This window comes from Glycine soja, chromosome 2 (genome assembly GCF_004193775.1).
Source record: "Glycine soja cultivar W05 chromosome 2, ASM419377v2, whole genome shotgun sequence".
Lineage (NCBI taxonomy): Eukaryota > Viridiplantae > Streptophyta > Magnoliopsida > Fabales > Fabaceae > Glycine > Glycine soja.
The window spans coordinates 9355264-9363473 of record NC_041003.1 but is presented as its reverse complement, the minus strand read 5'-3'; the positions used below and the strand labels follow the sequence as shown (position 1 = coordinate 9363473).

Below are 8210 nucleotides of genomic sequence, written 5' to 3'. Positions count from 1 at the left end.
GATCATGTCAAAGTTAGTTTCAGTGGATTAAAATTTAATGTTATCTACATCAATAAAATTTGCATTTCTATTAGCTTTCATGTGCACTATTATGTTACAATGCCCAGGGAACTTAACTTTTTTTTTTAATCCTCTCCATTACTCCTTTTAGTCTTTATATTTTCTTTATGGTATTAGGTTGCAGACTACAAGTGTTTCTCAACCATAATGTTAGAAACTGATCATGTTTTTGGTGCATGACTCTTGTTGGATCAATGAAATTTTACACATGATAATTAAATATCGATTTTTTTTATTAAATATATCATTTTTACTCATGTGATTTAGGGGACCTTATACTACTAGGTTAATCCTTTGGGTTCCTTTTAGTTAAGCAAAAACAAAACTAAACTCATGTATATTGGTATAAAATATAAGTATAGTTTAATAAATTTTATCATATTTAATAAAATAATTGTCAGGATAGTTTTCATTTAATTGAGATTGAGTGATCAATACTTTTTTATATCAAGTTTTAAAGGATAGTTTAAATAAATATTTAAGCCAAATTTTTATTATTAAATGATATTAGTTAGTTTTATTAATTATCGTGAATTAATATTTTTCTTATATTTAAGATTGGAGAGAGTATTTTACAATATATTAGATGTAATATCCCTACATTGTACAAGTTTGTTTAAACTTAAAAAATTAATTTAAATATATAAAAGTATTTTTATAATGTAATTTGTTTTATCAATTTATAATTTATTATAAATGATTTTTTAAGATATTATGTGTATTTTTTTTATTAAATTAAGTATGTTAATTATCAATTTTTTTCATATGATTATCATTATAAAATAAAATATATCAAGTACTATAATTTATTAAGGTAAATTATCAAATATTTTCTTATCAACTATGTATTTCATATTTATTAACATTTAAAAAATAAAATATAAATAATTAACCTAACTCTACAATCATAAAAAAAAACTAAGGATATGAGTCTAATTTTATATCATATAATCATAATAATATTATGAGTGATTTCACACTTACTAATAATCAAATATGAAGTAAGAAAAGAAAAATATTGATCAAACATTTCTTTTACATTTTTTTTTCATGAATGTTTTCCTATAAAATAATAAATTAAAATATATACTCAATTGTTAGGACTAAATGATCCATGTTTTACTACTAGACGATCCTTCCTTTACTTATTGTTTATGATTACAAAGATATAAATTAATGTTGAACTAATGGTTTACTTGTAAGTGAATAAGACTTATCTTTTGGAGCAAATATGGTAAATCTCTATATAATTATTGTTTTTTTATATGGTCGTCCATTCACTGGAACTTGTTTTACTAAGTATAAAATTCAACATTCAATCTTTTGAAAACCGATGCGTATAATTTGAGTCTTTTACATATGCATCCATTGGGCCTAAGCACTTAAACAAACACTTTATATTATGTAAGTGATGTCCAACTATGTATTGAATGCACTTTGGCTAAAAAGAGAAGTGCTCGTACCAAATATTTTCTCACAATCTGGTTGCCTCTCTTTTTTGAATGTTAACGTTTGAATTTTAAATATGTAAGAACAAAATAGAAGACAATAGAAGAAATTTGAGGAATATGCTTCAAGGTCGAGATCGCTAGAAAGAAACACAAACATACAATTGTCTGAACTATCATTTATTCTCTCACCTCTAGCAAGCGACGCATGGACAAAACATCAAAGCCCAAAGACAACAATTATTTCAAGGCTAATTCTAATTCCACAACGAATATCTTCTTTAAGTTGAGTTATGAAAGGTGATTCAAGCTTCACGGTGAAGGCTAAGAAATTGTGAAGCAAGAAATGCAAAGAAAACCTTTAATACATATTACGGATGTATATGTTGTGACAAAAAAATATAATACACTTATAGTTTGATATCCATCCTCATTCTCACTTAAATAGTTCGAGAAATACCTATACCCATATTCATACCGGATAAAAGCGGATATTCCTTATCAAAGTGACGGATACGGGGTGATACTTGTGGGTACAATATTATTTATTATACCTATAGTGGTGTAGAGAATACTAATATAATCAGGAATGACAAGTTAGAATATTTGATTGTAATTAGTATTTGTTTAATAGAATCCTTCACACTTGAGTAAAACAAAAATGAACATAATTCTATTGAGTAAAACAAAAATGAACATAATTCTATTTGATTAAACGAGTATAGAATCAAATATTTTTACTTTTCTCTTAAGCTTTCATTTAGTATTCTTCAAAACTTTAATTTGACACACTTGTACACACAAAGTTTTCTTTCAAACTTGTTTTCAAAACAGTTTTATTTTACTAAGCACCGGACGATAATCCACTCTATTTTTTATAGAACCTGTATTTGTCATTGGACGACAGATTTAAAACCTTTTTCTATCTGTGAAAATCATATCCCTTGCATAAAGAACTTTACATTTATCCAACACACTATCCACCCCTTTAACTCAGAAGGCTTTCCAGATATGATTTTTAAGCTGATGAAGGTGCTTCTAGTGCACACTATGCAGAAGGTTGCCATGCTTCTTTGGGCACTTTGGTGGCGGAGGAATGGTAAGGTTTGGGAGAATATTGATAAGCCTCCTGGCACTTTGTTAGGATATAAGCTAATTGCACCGCACATGCATGTTTTAGCACGAGTATCGCAATTTCATGCTAGCTCTCAGTTTTTTTTTTTTTTTTATTACATTCCATCTTGTATTCAAAATTACATTTCTAATGGATATGATATGACCCCTGATAATTTTATACTGTCATTCAATCACAAATTTTCGTTATGTAAGATAAATTTATTATTTTTTTTATAAAAATTATCTTAAAAAAATCATATCTACAATGATTTGTGATTAAATAATATTATGATATTGTAAAATTATTTTACTAAACTAGTGTATATGATCATTAAACTCTATTAACTAATGATAAATTATGAAAAATATGATTTTTAAAATATTTATTATAAGACCTAACAAACATAATATACTTGACAATTTATGATTAAATGATAAAATAAAAACTTTTTACATTATTAACACATAAATTATTAAAATGGATAAGTCTTTAAAATAATATATAAACCAATAGTTGTTAAAGTTATTTAGTAAATATAATTTAAACTTTAATAGATGATAAAAAATATAAACTAATATAATATTTTGTAGTGTTAATACATGAACACCTCCCGGTTATAAACACCATGTTAATATCCATTTTTTCTCAGGTTCTCTTTTTTCTATCACATTTTAATAACTATAATATCTAATTTCTCTCTCTCACTCATGTGATCTCTTTTAAGTGTTCAATAGGATTTGGGTGTTCATGAATATTTTTCTTATGTTGTATTGTCATTTTTTTTTAATTTTTCTGGTAGATTAGTAATTTTTATTAATTTTACAACAATTGGGAAGAACCGAAGGGAGGACTTGGTCAAGATTTTATTGACTGGAGAGCAACCACACAAGAATTGTGGTAAGTGAATGACCTTTTTTTTTATTTGTGTGAGGTGCAGTGATTGCCATGAGATGAATAATTGTCATGATTTTCTTTTGGGAGTCGTGTTGCATTATTGTTCTGGGAAGGAGAGTGGCAGCAGAACAAAAAAAAGAAAGTGAAGCCATTCATCCTTCCAATTGGCTTCTTTGATGGCCTTTTTAAAACTGTTCCTTATTTATTGGCTTTTTTAAACTGTACCTTTGAAATAATATAGTTTTTATAATTTTTATGAAATAAATTTATTATTAAATATTAAAACAATTGTTATGTGAAATCGTTTTAAATAGACAACAGAAAGGATAGAGAAGTCCAGATTTTCTTCTTTTTCTTTTTTTCTTAAGTTTGTCCTCCTTTTGCTTGTTTTGGTCCTCACATAGTACACGTAACACAGCAGACCACGCTTGTTGTTCTGTCTCACTCACCTCACCCCACTTTTTTACTCCTTCACTGTTCTCACAAACCTACATAACAAAGCCAAGACAGAGAGGCACACACACTCACTCGTTAGTTATAATATATAAAACAGATATTTTTACACAGACATGGAATACGATACAAACCGAGAAACTTTAATATGATTACTTTTAAAATAAAGCATACAGGAAGATGGCATACACAAATAAAAATATTTTTATTAAATAAAATATGAATAATATATAATAAAATATCTAAATTATAATATATTTATTTTTTAAAATCAATTTTTTATATTTCTTGAATGACAACTTAAATATTAGATAAAAGTTGAACAATTCTTCGGATGTGTCGATCACACGGTTACACTTAAAACAAAAGATGATGTGTAGGTTCTTGCTTTATATGTTATAATAACTAGGAGAGAGACACTCTTCAAACATAAATGACTCTATCTCCTCCCACGCATCACACATGCCAACAAACCACCACTGCCACAACACACCGTTACAAACCCACAAGCCACCATGGTTCTTTCCCGATCCCTTGAACTCCAGCATGATCTTAGAACCCAGGAAGTTGAAGTTCATGTACACTTCCGGAATTACATTTTCGCAAATCAAAGAACTCGATCCTCTTCCAACATGCTTGTAAGGGAGTTGACAACAGTGCAATGTATGCATTCTCTTCATCCAATGCAGTTTTAGATCCGACCCTTCCTCTTCTTTCTCCTTTTCTTTTTTTTTTTTTCTTTTTCAACAAAGACTTCTCCCCTAAGCGCATGGAATAGAAAAAAGAGACACCAGTGTGTCAAAAGAGGGAATGACAGTGACGATGCCGCAAGCTCAAAAGAAAAAGAAATGATAGAGGTGGACCGTCTTCCCATATGGCGGCCGGAAATCGCCAATTATGGTGATTCACGTATGACAACCCTTTGTTCTTCCTTGTTTTATTTTGCTCTGTATATTCTTCCCTGTGCGTTGCTAAAAAAACACTGGTTTTAGAAAAATAATTATAAGTATAACTAATTTTATATAACTACTTACATAAAATTAGTTATAAAATTATAATCATTTTTATAGTTGAGCATTTTAAATAACTTATTTTTATTTAAAAATGATTATAATTATAAAATTATACCTAGTTTTATAGAAATAATTATTTTAAATAATTTATTTTTATTCCTTCATAGTTCATATTTCTTGTATAATTGGTTATATAATCAGTTTATCCATAACTACTAATATATCCATATTTTAAAAAAAATTATTGTTATAATTATTATATTCACTTATAATCTAGTTATTTATTAAGTATAATTATAATTAGGCCAATACACAAATCATGAACATCCTTAGATTCAATTCTCTTTTGATTTTGTTTTAACTTGTAATATATAATTTTCTACATATCATAACCCTTGCACCCTTAGACTTAATTCTCTTTTGATTTTGTTTTAACTTGTAATATATAATTTTCTACATATCATAACCCTTGCACCCTTAGACTTAATTCTCTTTTGATTTTGTTTTAACTTGTAATATATAATTTTCTACATATCATAACCCTTGCCTATTTCTTTATTCGTGGAACATAGGTTGTCTAACACAAGAGTCTATGTAACCTTCCACTTTATGGAGCTTCTAAAACTCAACTCATAAAAGTTTAACTAATACAAAAATAATAAAAATGAAAAATGTTGTTCTTCTAGCAAGTATTCCAAATTAACAAAACCTTTGGTCCTTTTACTCTTACCTTTGATGGTTTACACATGTCACTCCTTCTAACATGAAATGAAAAGAATAAATAAAAACATAAATACCAAAATCATATTTTTTTATTAGTAGAAATTGAACATGTACTAGAGAGTTTACAATACTCAATAATTTTATTCAACCAACTAAATTAAACCTCCTTGGTATACCAAAATCATATGAACGCAAAATAGAGCTGCGCTTGATTAGTCCATCCCAATAAAACAAGCACAATGTAATGTCAGTTGGGAAAATACATAAAACACAACATTATACCATAGAACTTGAGCACAGATAGTAAATGAACAAAAAACAGAACACACATGGAAGCTGAGTAGAAATAGAACACGTACAAAACTTGGTTATATTTGAAACTAGAAACACAGAATCGAAAAGATTTGAAGAAATGATTTGATCCTGCATTTGGGGTTCAAGAGTTATGACTTGGATTTGCAGACAACAATTTTCTCCTTCTTCAGTCATGACTCATGACCAGGATCTGTTGGGTCACAATATGCAGAAAATGCTTTGGTTGTGTGATTTGTTTCACAAACAAACTGCTGAAATCCTTGCTTGGGTGGCATGCTGTGACACAAGTGTGAGGGTTTCATTGTGTTTTGTGTTTTCCTTGAAGTGTAAATGGTGTATGGACGGGGGGGCAACTAAAACACGGTTGTTTTTGGAAAATTGGGTGCAGAATAGTTTGATTCTCATAAGTCATAGCTTACTGGTTGACTTGGTGTTTAACTTACATTTCTGTTTTGTGCATGTTTGAGTGAGTTTCAATGAGTCCATTGATTCTACCAAGAAACAAGTTTGAGAGTGAGTGAACTCCATTTGCCTACCTAAAATTCCAAACTTGTACTAGTTTGACAACCATCATTAAAACGATATGAATATAATTCATTTGCAATATGATCAACTTTGTTTTCTTTGCAGTGGGCTACAGTGTTTATATTCTGATATGAAAAAACATGTTGACACAATGATATGATATATGTTAACACCTTTGCTGCATTATACTTGCTAGATTGCCACTATTCTTAATTGTTTCTGTTCTTAATCACCAATAAAATTCCTTCTATATTTTTGTGCTAGCCTTGTTGTACATGCATCTTGGCCAGAATTTTGGATCTAGACGCCCATATACTAATGCAGTAGATTGTAATTCATTGAGTTTATGCTTTCAGTATGTGTTTTCCAAGACAAACTTAGTAATGTTTAATATTGGTTTCTATCATCGAGTAACTTCTCTTTAATTTTACAGGAATTATTGTTCTAATTTGTTGGTGGGTGTAACTCTTTAAGAAAGTCTACTTTTAGGTGAGATTCAAGAAGTCAATACTCAATACAGACCTGCTTATCTTGTAGTCAAAGAATATATTAAGACAGCTTTGTTATATGTCAGGTATGTATGTTTAAATATATTTTAGATGTCCATATTTACACAATAACTGTATGTTTATGTTGTATTTGTGCAGGGAACATGAAGGGCCTCCAGAGCATAGGCCAGTGATGGATCGTAAGCCAAATAAAAAATACTCAAGTTTGATGATGGGGAAACAAAAGTAGTAAAGGCAGCAAAAATAAGTATTTGAGATTTTTGGTTGTGAAAAAAACATAAGCACTTTTTTTTTATTTGTTTATATGTTCTTGATTTGTTTTGAAAAATGATTAATTATAATTATAAACATTTATATAAAATTTAAGATTTATACATATATTTATTAAGTAAATTATACTTTTGAAAAATTGTACCCCCAAGTCATCTAATCCTGAGTTTGTCCCTAATTGTGTGTTTGTGTCTAAGAGAACCTAATTAAGGAAATTATCTTTAGGAGTCTAATTTGAGTAATTATCTTTAGGGTTTAATTAGAAAATTTATTTATAGTGTAACAATTAAAGTAATTATCTTTTGGGATCATGATAGAATATCTATTAAACTAAGTATGCTTATGAGTCTAATAAGGAGTTGGAGTAACTACTTTACAACTTTTAACCTTTTATCTATTTTTACGTTTTTGAGAGCCTAGAGAGTGTTAAGTGTTTTTTAGAAGTGGATGACACCGTGAAGACGAATCATGATTATTGTTTCTTTCCTACGAGTATGTCTATGCTAATCTCTTCTAAGCTTTCTAGTTTTGCTTTGACCATAAGTGACTAATCTTCCTAGTCTAGGGATTATGACATTATGACGCAAGTGTCTAATTGTACTTTTTCCTTAGTTCTTAATGAAATTATGTTTGGTAGATTTAAGAGCTTAATGTTTTATATCAAACAACATGATCAAATTGTTTGGGTAATCTTTAAATAATTAGTTTATCTTTAAATTAGTCATTCCTAGACTTTATTTTATCCTTTTAACTTAAATTGATATATTTATAACCATTGGAATATTGATTTAAGGCAAAAACATATTTTGACCTAGACCAAAGGATTTAGGTGACTTTGAAAATTGATAATTAACTTAGGATATGAATTTCATAGGAACATGAT

At 28.4% G+C, this 8210-nt stretch overlaps 1 long non-coding RNA gene across 1 annotated transcript; it reads left to right on the top strand.

Moving 5' to 3' along the window:
- The first annotated feature begins 4367 nt into the window (after nucleotides 1-4367).
- Nucleotides 4368-8004, top strand: LOC114385863. Its single transcript, XR_003661031.1, has 3 exons — nucleotides 4368-4881; nucleotides 6982-7122; nucleotides 7196-8004. It is a non-coding gene; the product is annotated as an uncharacterized LOC114385863 (long non-coding RNA).
- The last annotated feature ends 206 nt before the right edge of the window (nucleotides 8005-8210 follow it).